This window comes from Schistocerca gregaria, chromosome 3 (assembly GCF_023897955.1).
Source record: "Schistocerca gregaria isolate iqSchGreg1 chromosome 3, iqSchGreg1.2, whole genome shotgun sequence".
NCBI lineage: Eukaryota > Metazoa > Arthropoda > Insecta > Orthoptera > Acrididae > Schistocerca > Schistocerca gregaria.
The window spans coordinates 872,707,110-872,721,063 of NC_064922.1; the positions used below are offsets into that span (position 1 = coordinate 872,707,110).

The 13,954-nt window shown below is 41.2% G+C and overlaps 1 protein-coding gene across 1 annotated transcript in view; it reads right to left on the bottom strand.

The window, feature by feature from the left end:
- LOC126354924 (uncharacterized) overlaps window positions 1–13,954 on the bottom strand; it is a 231,124-nt gene that overhangs the window by 10,769 nt on the left and 206,401 nt on the right. The window lies entirely within an intron of this gene.

The window sequence follows — 13,954 nt, forward strand, 5'->3', positions numbered from 1 at the left end:
TGTATCTTGTTTTAAGGGGACCTGGGGTTCAACGTGCTGCATATCTACGCCTTGCTTTTATATCGTGTTACTCTTGATTCGAAATTTGAAGGAAGTTGCGGTTTTGTACCAACACTGAAGGACATTAACTAAAGGAAAGCTATTTAATTATCTTTCATTGTTTAAGACATACGACATTCTGTACAAAAGGCGGCTCACTGTGGAGGAATTTGATGAACATAGCTCAGATCATTGTGAAGATATAACTTGTTCTGAAAATGTAATTTCGAGAAAATGAGAAATGATTCTTCTCAGTGTGTTACTGGCCACCTGCTTCTTCATCCTTTGTGGACCTTTTCAGGGATCTTTTCCTTACTCTGGGCCGTTAATGCTGACTATCGCAACTCTTTCAGCTTCAACTACTTGCTGACAATCTTTGGCATTCAACACAACTATCATATTATTTCCTTGTTGGATGCCTAATTCGTCCATTAGTTTTGTCTTGCTAATTACACCATCACTGAAACAGATGACAGCATCTATTACACCTGGGTACTGTCAATCGAACAAACACTGTTTTTGGTACTCCTTGCCACACGCAGCTGTTGAAACTTTCATTAAGGTTTGGTGTATGGCCATGTAGACATATGCTATGTAATTTTGTATCTGCAAGGTCCCTGCATATTGTCTTTATTGTTTGCATGACTGTGGCAGGCAAGAAATCTTTTGGTGATATTCCTTGCCTGTCGCACGGCGTGGCCAGTCCGCAGGCATTTGTCCAAAGAGCATTTAGCACCAAATAAACAATTGAAAAGTAGATAATAATATATTGTTTGAAACGGAAGAAATTTGTCTTTCCTATGGTGCCGAATGTATGTTTTCGAAAATTTCAGTCATTACCCGTTTAAATCCTGTTAACTATCGCGTGTCCAACGTAGGCTTTATTACATTTGTTGCATTCGTTTTTTTAACTGCGAGAATAGGTATATCGTCATGTTTTGGCTACTTTATAAATGATGCTAGTGTAGAGTATGTTCCTGTCAAAATTGCGATAATGCCTGCAATAAATAAGCGAGCGTAATACAATGATAACAAATTCTCCACTGTATATAAAATATCGTTGTCACGTGGATCACGTCATGCTGAGTAAAGAAGGAACCACAATTAAATACACACACACACACACACACACACACACACACACACACACACACACACATATATATATATATATATATATATATATATATATATATATATATATTGCACATACATTAACATAATACGGTACAGTAAGGTATTAATACAATTGTGACATCTTCGAACGCAGATCTGAGATACGTTCAAGTGTGGTGACATAAACAGAACTGTCCACACCAAACACATCCTAAATACAAATACGTAAATAGTTACCGCATGGACCATACATTTATGATACCTTCATTATCTACAATCTATGCATCCAGTCGTAACGACGTTTTTCTGTGTAAGAAGTGGCCTGTGGAAATGGGCGAAGTTCAAAACTAGTCAACCAACACTAAATAATTAATTAACAACTATGTTGTGAACGTTTAAAAAATCTTTTCTTCCACTTTTTAAGCTGCCAGACATTTTTGAGATGCCAGACGCGACACATTGAAAATTTTTATGTCTTTAAAGTTCATTTTTCATCCATATGCTTCTTGGTACAAGGCGTTTGCAATGTTTTGGCGGAAGGGCTCAAAGAATTTATTAAAGTGGTAGATTAGATCTGACCACAGTTATAGAACGTGCAAAGTAATGCATACATCCATCGCAATAAAATAATAACAGTTGGCAAATTGATGTCCATTTAAAACGAGTCATGAAGCTTCAAAAACATTCACAGACCAACGAAAAATTATTTTTGAGAAACTTTTTCTACTTTGATAGCTGATCTTTATAGGTTTTTATGAGATGAATCTAAATATAGCCTTAGCGTTTTTGTATCACCCATAGTGTTCGAGCAATATGCTTTTTAATATATAGTATAAAAATCCTATCCATTGCGGTAAACGAGGAAATTAATGAAACACTTTGTTACAACATAAGCATCGTTTGTATTTACTGTAAGCTACTTAAAACAATGATATGTGTTAATAGAGGTTTCACATGTTAGCTGGAATTTGTTTGTATTTTCTTTATCTTTTTTCTTTGAAGCTGCTTGTGTAGCTTTTTCTACGATGCGTCGCATGCTGAACTTCTAGTTGAAGTGACCAACAGTAGTCCCCCATTATATTGGTGTTCCAGCGGCCTTGGTAGCGTTTTTACACCACTAGTTTTGGATGAATTAATAAACAACCTCCAGTCTCTCTTTTTGTATTCAGTACCATATTATTTCATCAGACCGGGAATATCTGAGCAGTACACTAAATCACCTTCTTGTTGAGAAAACTTAGAAAATTGGCGCTCTCTCTTTCTATAGATGTATATGCTGGTTCCAACTGCCAATAAGTTCTTTTCTTTTCATTTAGAGCTAAGCAGCTCAGCTTTTTCTTTCATTAAGTCCAGATCCCTAACCAAATCGCTAAGCTCGGTATGAGTAAATAGTTTGGGCCCTAGACTTTCTGTATTACAATGGAATTCATCATCATCTGGTTCATCGAAATCAGATTGTACGTCAGAAAATACTTCCGTTGGAATAGAATTTAAATCATCTGATGGTTCAGGAATCGGAAAATCTTCACCATGCCCTACTGGTCGGACGGCGGACTGAAGGTTAGGGTAGCTTATTACCTTCTTGTTTTTCGATTTATGAGCAGTAATATCAACACTGCAAAAGTAGCAATCATCGGAATGGTTTCTTGGCTCCCTCCATATCATAGGAATAACAAATCTAAAGGCTTTTTTCTCCTTTTTGGACTATTTTCTCAGATATTCCACACACACATAACATACCTTATGCGGCGCCCAAGATTTATCTTGATCACCAAATTTAGATCCAAAGTATGGTAGATAAGCCTTTTTCACACAGTCTGTAATGTTTCTATGGTGTTTTTTAATCTAAAATTCACCACAAATATAGCAAAAATTGTCAGCAGAGTTTTTACAACCACGATTAGACTTTGTACTGAGCACATGTACAGGAAACGGGGGCAGTGAGGTTAGGGTGACAGTAAACAAAACACCATCTGTTAATACAAAAATGGAATCGGTCTTTTTTTGCCAGAAAATGTTTTTCAGCAGTGCTACAAAAGTCATCTACATTCATTAGGCCTTACACCACCTTTTCAAATTATTGTAACTATATAAAAGTTGTTAAATTCTTTAAACATAGCTTAATTTAATAAATTTAACTGTAAAATGTGAAGAAATGGTGGGTGACACAGTTTTTTAAGTATCATAATTGGATTTCCCACTATAAAAAACATAAGAGTAAGGTATTTTCAGCAAAAACGTTTTTCCATCGTTGGCCTGTGTAATCGATGTAGAATAAAATTTCTGTTCAGTACTGCAGATCTTCAAAACGGTAGCAGTGAGAACGGCCTTTTTCAGAATTCTCTCTTTGTATACATTACTTTCTGCTTCTTATGCTCTAGTTGTAGATGTATTAATCACGTTCATGGATTTCCTGTTGGTTGGTTCGTTTGCCCAGCTTTACATACATGTAGCTGCTTCTGTATCCTTGGAGCAGTGTTTCGCGTAGTTCATTAGACGAACCTAAGGGGAGGAGAATCGTGTGTTGGCTGCAGGAAACTGCTAGAGTATCTAACGGTGTAAGGACTCTCTCTGGCTTTGGTCTCCAGCTAAGCACAGCGTACAACCTCCCCTCTCCTGATTGCTCTCAGACTTCGTTCCGCTACAAAACGACATCCTCCTATGACCACCTTGACTGGATACTGGTATGCCTTTCTACCATGGGTGCGCCCGACTGTACACCGACATGATCTTAAATTCCTCTTTTACTGCCAAAAATGCTCCCTTTGATTGCCCAAACTGACCTAATTTTCTGACACTCGCCACAAAGGAATTACTGTACTCTTTTGTTACGAGAATGAATCGAGCTCTGCAACAATGTTGACAACTTCACCAAGGAGGAGTAAAGCATAGGGGTTAGTGGTTTTTAGATTCCTGTCGCACAGAGAACGAGATCCACAGGTGGGAAGCGGGACGGTAATGACCACAGAAACGCCCTCGGACAACACCGTCTCAAATAAATAAAATGCTGTCGGCCAAAGAAAGCAAAACAGACGCCTCCGGGCATTATATCAACAAGCGGGCGCAAAACCTCAGTGATTATGTACTAGAGAGCATAAACACTTCTTAATTGCCAGGTTTTCACGTCACAGATGTTTATTTCAGAAACAACTGCCTTTAATGAAAACGGTGTATGAACGTCCTGTGTAACTGTAATGTGTTTCCGCAGTTTCCAGAAGGCGAAGACGTTGTACAGTTGGTTTACAAACACAATGGAACTTTTTTACAATGTAACAGTTCTGTGTAACGAGTTCTGTCGCCTTGTCTCCTAGGGCCGATGGAACGTAACGCTTGTATCAGATTATGATGATCAGTAACAATCGAAACTCGCAGCAACAATAAAGGATTTCATAACAGCTGACGATAGTACAATATGAGTTTCTTTAAAACCTGTTCAGGGGCCTTGGGATTATTACACTTTATTTCCACTACGTTTGCTACTCAACAGCATACGTGTTCAAAAATAAAAGTGGATTTATGATAAATTGTGAAACTCCCAAGCGCAATACTATCAATATAATTTTCATGTACAGTATGCATCATTGCCGGCCGGTATGGCCGAGTGGTTCTAGGCGCTTCTGTCTGGGACCGCGCCAACGCTACGGTCGCAGGTTCGAATCCTGCCTCGAGCATGGATGTGTGTGATGTGCTTAGGTTAGTTAGGTTCAAATTGTTCTAAGTTCTAGGGTACTGATGAACTCAGATGTTAAGTCCCATAGTGCGCAGAGGCATTTGAACCATTTTTATGCATCATTCATTAGGGTTCAGAATAGAATTTTACGTTGCGGTGCAAAACCGTTTAAAACAGTGTACAGTGTGAAGAGACAAATACTGTATTTGGCGGTCGGCAAGCGATTTATCCCCCCTTATCAAGACAAAAGTGTATTTAGCAAAACCTAGTCCCGGTAATACGTTTAATAGAAAAGCGATTTGAAAAACAGAGCCCTGATAATGCTGTAATTACCTGGAGCATGGCCAGGAACAGGTAGCATGAAGTCAGCACTCAGCCGGAGCTGTTCCTGTGGGGAACGGATATGCAGACTCACTGATATTCCTGCCAGACTTTTTTTTTCAGTTAAAGCACAACATTATATCCAGTTTAACCTGCACAGCGCTGTATGTTGTGTATTTCTGTTACTGTTATCGTTATTTAAAGATTAAGACATAATATGAATCAGGCAAATGCCGGGATGGTTCTTCTGAAAGGGCACAACCTACTGACTTCCTTCTCCATCCTTCCCCAACCCGATGGGACCGATGATCTCGCTGTTTGGTCCCCCCTCCCCTCCCCCTTCCCCATATAAACCCCACCAGCCTATAGCACGTTTCTTCGTCCATGACACAAAGAAAGCCAATGGAAAATAATCGTGGATACAGTAACATCGCCTGTATCTAGTGACATTCAAAAAACATGGTAAGTAGTCAACACTAGATTTCACATTATGGTATATGTAATGATACGATTCTGTAAGTTTGACGTCCAGGGTTATCTTCACAGAGCTGGTAACAACACGTACGGGCCACGTTAACTTTAGATACGATTTTAAAGCGACCATATTGCATTTACAGACACTTCGCCACTCGCTCGAACACACTTTGCTGGATCCCATACAACACACCAGCGTCCACCATTGCCGAACTGGCCTGCCTGCGATCTATTAGTTCGTGTAATCCATGGGCGGAGTACTATACTCTTGTTCCTTTAAGTGTCCACACATATAAAAATCTGGTGGATTAAGGAGTGTTGCGGCCAGAAAATTGGACCATTCCATTTTCTGGAAACGCTCTGGAAATGCTTAAACCACAGCTATTGCCAACACCAAGTGGAAATTCTTCTGTTCCGTCAGGTCAGATGTTGCAGAGAAACGTACGATACAAGGGCGCATCTAACTTGTCAGGCAATAGGTAAGGGTCCAAAAGCACTCCTAACACGTTTCCAACCCACAGGTTTATGCCAAAACGTGCCTGAAAGACAAGGGTGACATGTGGATTGTGTTACGACCAATAAGAGCTTTCGTGAAGGTTGGAAAAAAAAACCTTCACGAATGAATGTCAGTCTATATCACTTTGTTTATAAAATGTTCGCTATCTTCTACTTGGTGAAAAGCCATTCACAAAACTGTACTCGTCGATTCGGTCTTCTGGCCGCTGACGTCGAGATAACGTGTGATGATATGGATGCAGTTCTTCGTAGTGCAACACTTCAACAACCAGTCTTTGAGATATCTGGAACTGCCTTGCAATATCGCGGGTACTTCGCCGAGGTGACTGGTGCACGGTTTCAAGAGTCACGTCCTCTGTGGAATACGTGCACTCCTTGGACGACCTCTGTCCATTACTTGTGGACGAAGATTACCGGATTGCCAAAGGCTTTGCTTCAGGCAACGAGAAACATTCTGCACTCAGCAGCAAAAACATATCGAAGTATTCATCGTCTGTGCACTCCATTGGGAAACTGCTCTACATGACTTGACAGAATCAATTATGGTTATGCATTGTGGTGTTAGTAGACACATGTATGCTGTTTAATGGATCCCACTCTCGTGTGATAGGCTATTATGCGACAAAATGTTGTCCCGCTTAAAAACGACGAGAACTTTTGAATGGACATCTAAAAAAATAAAAAAAAGGAACCTGATGAGTATTCGTACAATACCTCTATGGTGGATGTGGGTTTGATATCGCAGGAGCCTATTCATTGAGGTATGATGAGTGGCACGACAGTGTATGGTATGGTACGTATACTTTTGTACAATCAGATGTGTTGCATGATGTGACAGTGTCGCCAGCTCCTCGTGTTCATATACACGTTTCCAAAATGCAACCGATTTGATTTTGCTAGATGAACTTTTGTCTTGAATCTGGATGAGGAATCGCATGGCGTGCGGCAGTTTTTCTCACCACTGCACGGATGGCAGTCTCCGGGCACTTTTACGTATATGTGTAGTATATCGATCTCTCGCTCCTGCTCCCTCCGTCTCTAGCTCTCTCTCTCACTCTCTCTCTCTCTCTCTCTCTCTCTCTCTCACACACACACACACACACTGCCTTATGCTTCATTAAAAAAATGTTTATGTCAAACACCGTATGCAACATTCTATCTCGTCAGTAAATTTTATTTTAAAATGGACCAGCCGATCAGTATGTAGCCCCAGAGCCGCCATCTTGCTTATGTCAAAATGTATCTGAAAGACTTGAAATAAATATATTGGCTTCATGTTCAGAAGGATCCGAACAACCTGAAATTATGTAAATTGCCGCCTTGTTCAAACGTATTTGAAGTAGCTGGATTATTTATCAAACATATGTAAAGATATTGACAATAGTGATATGTCTAAAATGTTTATACTGTTACCAAAAATACATAAACTTCATTAGCGAAACACACACACACCCACACACACACACGTTTATGTCAAGTGGTACTGTGTTATTTCCATGTTTAAAATGTCTTTATTATTTATCAAAATATACACAAGTCAGAAAAAGTTTTGCATCACCTCGGTTCCGAGTTCAGCGAGACTTTCAGGGGTGGTGTTCCTGTTTGCTGTACACACCAGCACCCCTAGTACCGAGTAGCACATCCTCTTGCATTGATACATGCCTGTATTCGTCATGGCATACTATCCACAAGTTCATCAAGGCGCTGTTGGCTCAGATTGTCGCAATCCTCAACGGCGATTCGGCGTAGATTCCTCATAGTGGTTGGTGGGTCACGTCGTCCATAAACAGCCCTTTTCAATCTATTACAGGCATCTTCCTTAGGGTTCATGTCTGTAGAACATGCTGGTCACTCTAGTAGAGCGATGTCGTTACCCTGAAGGAAGTCATTCACAAGATGTGCACGATGGGGGCGCGAACTATAGTCCATGAAGACGAATGCCTCACCAATATGCTGCCGATATGGCTGCACTATCGTTCGGAGGGTGGCATTCACGCATCGTACAGCCGTTACGGCGCCTTTCATGACCACCAGCGGCGCCCATTGGCCGCACATAATACTACCCCAGAACAGTAGGGAACCTCCACCTTGCTCCACTCGCTGGACAGTGTGTCTAAGGCGCTCAGCCTGACCGGGTAGTCTCCAAAACACTTCCCCGACGATAGTGTGGTTGGAGGCATATGCGAAACACAGCGGTGAAGGTAACGTGATGCCAATCCTTTGTGGTCCATGCGGGATGTACTTGAGCCCATCTGTACCGCGCTGCATGGTGTCGTGGTTGCAAAGATGGACCTCGCCACGGACGACGGGAGTGAATTTACCCATCATGCAGTCTATTGCGCACAGTTTGAATCGTACCACGACGTGCTGTGGCAGCACGAGAAGCATTATTCAACATGGTGGCGTTGCTGGCAGGGTTCCTCTCAGCCATAATCCGAAGGTAGCGGTCATCCACTGCAGTAGTAGCCCTTGGGCGGCCTAAGCGAGGCATGTCATCGACAGTTCCTGTCTCTCTCTATCTCCTCCACGTCCTAACAACATCGCTTTGGTTCACTGCTTGACGCCTGGACACTTACCTTCTTGAGTGCCCTTCCTGGCACAAAGTAACAATGCGGAGGCGATCGAACCGCAGTATTGACCGTCTAGGCACGGTTGATGTACAGACAGCACGAGCCGTATACCTGGACTGGAACTGATCAGGCGCTGCTCATGCATGGTTGTTTACATCTTTGGGCGGTTTTAGTGACATCTCTGAACAGTCAAAAGGACTGTGTCTGTGATACAATGTGCACAGTCGACGTCTACGTCCAGGACTACTGGGACCGGGGTGACGCAAAACTTTTTTTGATGTGTATATAAAGATTTAACAATACTGTAGTAACTTACAGTACTTGCACAGCTAAAATCTGTGTGCTGTTTATCAAAATACACGTGACGCTATTGATCTAACTTGCACCTTAACCTGCACTTGCCAAAGAGCAAAGTTCGATCTTCGTGCGACACTAGTTGCAAGGCACGATGGAACACCACATTAAATATTTCCACTTCTAAACTGTTTAAGATTTTTCCATTACTGTCCAAAACACATATTACCTGAAACGATATACTAACGAGGCAAGACAGTGATAGCTGACAGTTCCAAACAACTAGGCAGTCTGAGCTATTGTTGTACGACCAGTATAAAACATATGGCGATTAAAATAATATGCTAATCAGGCGTGTTCATTTATATGCCTTGTTTGAGGATAACCTGGTTGTCCGTTGCAGCAGATAGGAATAGATGTATCAGTCAAAGAAAAAATTTGAAGTGCCTTCACAATAAGTATGCTCAGTATGTACCAAACAAATCCACTACCAAGCGACTGTACAGCTTACAGAACCAACTTCGATTTCATCTGGAACCGTCGTGCACAGCAACCGTAGACTGTAAGGAAGGAGAGGCACACAGTAGTCAGTCGCAAGCCCGTTAACTTTTATTATTCTTGCTAATCTACATTTTGGCAATAAATAGCTATCTTCAGTACATTTATGTTACATTTCGACAGACTCGCTGCAGTTAATAGTACCATACCTTCTTACATGTGTATAGGCAGGACGTTCTGCGTCTGTTAAAGTAAATGGGCTCTATGGCTAAAATACACGGTTGTTCAAAAATTAACGCAGCCTTATAGGAAAATGGCTCAGTATCGTTCAGACAGTACAACTGTAAGAATACGTGGTGACAGGAACTGCTGCGCGTTTGTTGAAATATAACGAAAATGCACTGAGGATGGCTATTTATAGCCGAAATCTAAATTTACTAGAATAATAGAAGCCAATGGAATTTCCACTGACTACTGTGTGCCTCTCCTTCCCACCTTACAGGAGGCAGGAAATATGGCAGGAAAATTGGTCGACTGAAACGTTTACTGAAGTACAAACTGCAAACTGTTTGAATCTTGTGAAGTCTATGTGACACCCATCTAGCCACACTGGTCTCTCCGTTGGTTGTACCAGCAAATCATTACACCAATATTTAAAGAAGCGTCCACCCAGAGTTCGTGCTGTTCATTAGTTGCTACCTGAAAACTGCGGTAAACGTGTAGCTTCCTGTCCGTGTATTATGTCATCTGTAACGCCAAAGGGACATGAAAGGGAAGCAGTGGTTGGGAAGGGAGTGAGACAGGGTTGTAGCCTATCCCCGATGTTATTCAATCTGCATATTGAGCAAGCAGTAAAGGAAACAAAAGAAAAATTCGGAGTAGGAATTAAAATCCATAGAGAGGAAATAAAAACTTTGAGGTTCGCCGATGACATTGTAATTCTGTCAGAGACAACACAGGACCTGGAAGAGCAGTTGAACGCAAAGGACATTATCCTGAAAGGAGGTTATAAGATGAACACCAAGCAAAACAAGGATAATGGAATGTAGTCAGATTAAATCGGGCGATGTTGAGGAAATTAGATTAGGAAATGAGACACTTAAAGTAGTAAATGAGATTTGTTATCTGGGGAGCAAAATAAATGATGATGGTCAAAGAAGAGAGGATATAAAATGTAGACTGGCAATGGCAAGGAAAGCGTTTCTGAAGAAGAGAAATTTGTTAACATCGAGTATAGGTTTAACTGTTAGGAAGTCGTCTCTGAAAGTATTTGTATGGAGTGTAGCCATGCATGGAAGTGAAACATGGGCAATAAATAGTTCGGACAGGAAGAGAATAGAAGCTTTCGAAATGTGGTGCTACAGAAGAATACGGAAGATTAGATGGATAGATCACATAACTAATGAGGAGGTATTTAATAGAATTGGGGAGAAGAGAAATTTGTGGCACAACTTGACTGGAAGAAGGGATCGGTTGGTAGGACATCTTCTGAGGCATCAAGCGATGACCAATTTAGTATTGGAGGGCAGCGTGGAGGGTAAAAATCGTAGAGGGAGAGCAAGAGATGAATACACTAAGCAGATTCAGAAGGATGTAGGTTGCAGTAGGTACTGGGAGATGAAGAAGCTTGCACAGGATAGAGTAGCATGGATTGCTGCATCAAACCAGTCTCTGGACTGAAGACCACAACAACAACATCAACAACAACACAAAATTAAGAAGAAGCGTGTATTATGTCATCTGTAACGCCAAATTAAGAACTAGATGATTGGTTTAATCTAACGAGACATGATTCCACTTTGATGCTTGTGAGAATGTAGAGAATTCATGTATACCGGCTACAGAAAGTCCCTATCAGAAGTGGGTATTGTTGTGTTAATATACATCACATTGTTTCATGAAACAATGAACAAGGAGCATCACACACTGCAACAATTTATAAACACCTGAAAACTGTTTGCAGTACTCATATTTTCAGCAAGACAATGCGGCATCAAACAACAGAGCGCTATTCGTAGCTCAGTAGTTTCATTGGTAAGTGCTTGAGGAGGGGCTGTGGTCCCCTCTGTATCCTGATTAATACCCAACTGGCTTTTTCTTGTGCGGAGCTTAAGGATTCTGATAACAAAACTCACATTATTCAAGATGGCAGAAATAAACTGAACGAGATGTCAGTACAGCTCTTCAACAAACATTACAAAATGAGTTAGGTAACATGCACGTCGTATTCCGTTATATGGAGCACATAATGGAAGGCACTTTCGACAACGTTTGCAACGTAGCCCTTTTCCTACAAGGCCGCGTTACTTTTTGAACAACCCTGTATTTCAGCCACAGAGCCTATTTACTTTAACGGTTTCAGCATTAACATGCATACAAATACTCGTTTGAGTCAGCTTCCACATTCCAACCACAATTTATTTCTATCTTCTGTGTACCCAAGTTACTCATCACAGCAATAACATCGTGGAAATCGACAGCTGGCCAGTTCTGGAATAACTCCAATAATCCTCTCCATAATGAAGCCGTTAGTAAGAGACTAACACTGAAGAGCTACGGATATATGAACTTTTACGCAGTACGTCTACAGTGTCCATTAATAGCGAACTTGTCCAAGGACAAGGAACTGGGTGGTCTGTCTTGTTATGAAACATGCTGCTCGTAGTAGTAACATCTGCGTTGTTATTGGGGTCATAAACATCTGCGCACCTTCTGACGGCCATTAACTCAGCTTCTCATTTAACACTGTCTAGTCCTGACCATTAACTGATATAAACGGTGTACTAGAGAAAACAAATACTGTCGTTTTCCTATTTAGAGAGTGGGCGGCTCTTTTGATGGGACCATGTGTTGCAGTCGTATAATAACAGTGTCTGTATTTTACGGTTCCTGGAACGGAACCATGACAGACAAAACATTTGGCAGGAAGCTCACAAGAAAGCTAATTGATTATAAATAGCTTGTTCGAGACGCTTCAATGATTGAGGGACATATTAAGAAAACTCGTCAGACCACACTATTTACTTTTCTGAAACTGTTTCTTGCGCATTAGAAGCTCCTGTATACCGATACGACAACCGCATGTCAGTTAACTACCTTACATGCGAGAACAGGTAGGACCTAGTCGATGATGTAGGCCACCATCAGAAAAGGTCAGTAATAACGTTGTCATCTTGAATGAATACAAATAGTGTCCGTTATTTTGTAGCCAAGCGCTGTGATACGAGACACTCTGGCAAAGAATTTACCGCAGCTGTGAACGCATTGCAAAACCTCACAGCACTGCTGCTACTAGATCACAAAAGTCCAGGTATTCTCACTTGCGCTGTAGCAAACTGTAGGGACCCATTGCCCCTTAATGTTTCTAGAAGAACAGAAAATAGCTACTTTCACTTAGCTCTTGACCGGCGAATGAAACAATTGCATCCATAAAACTAAGCTCAGACCTAGATACTGTTACGTCATGACACCTGAACTTTGTGATTCCAAGCTGTCCACCTGCTGTCTGCATTCGTCATCTGGGATTGGCCTTCCTTCAGCTGTCATATTTAGCATAGAATCTCGTAAATTTTTATAGTTCCTTCTTTCGTCGATCAACTGAAATATTTCTTCTCTTATCGCACAATCAGCTTAACAGCTCATGCATCGAAGTTGCTTACAAGAATAATATACAGAAGAATGGAAAAGACAATTGAGAATGCGCTAGGTGACGATCAGTTTGGCTTTAGGAAAAGTAAAGGCACGACAGAGGCAATTCTGACGTTACGGCTAATAATGGAAGCAAGGCTAAAGAAAAATCAAGACACGTTCATAGGATTTGTCGACCTGGAAAAAGCGTTCGACAATATAAAATGGTGCAAGCTGTTCGAGATTCTGAAAAAAAGTAGGGGCAAGTTATAGGGAGAGACGGGTCATATGCAATATGTACAACAACCAAGAGGGAATAATAAGAGTGGACGATCAAGAACGAAGTGCTCGTATTAAGAAGGGTGTAGGACAAGGCTGTAGCCTTTCGCCCCTACTCTTCAATTTGTACATCGAGGAAGCAATGATGGAAATAAAAGAAAGGTTCAGGAGTGGAATTAAAATACAAGGTGAAAGGATATCAATGATACGATTCGCTGATGACATTGCTATCCTGAGTGAAAGTGAAGAAGAATTAAGTGATCTGCTGAACGGAATGAACAGTCTAATGAGTACACAGTATGGTTTGAGACTAAATCGGAGAAGAACGAAGGTAATGAGAAGTAGTAGAAATGAGAACAGCGAGAAACTTAACATCAGGATTGATGGTCACGAAGTCAGTGAAGTTAAGGAATTCTGCTACCTAGGTTCAAATGGCTCTGAGCACTATGGGACTCAACTGCTGTGGTCATCAGTCCCCTAGAACTTAGAACTACTTAAACCTAACTAACCTAAAGACATCACACACATCCATGCCCGAGGCAGGATTCGA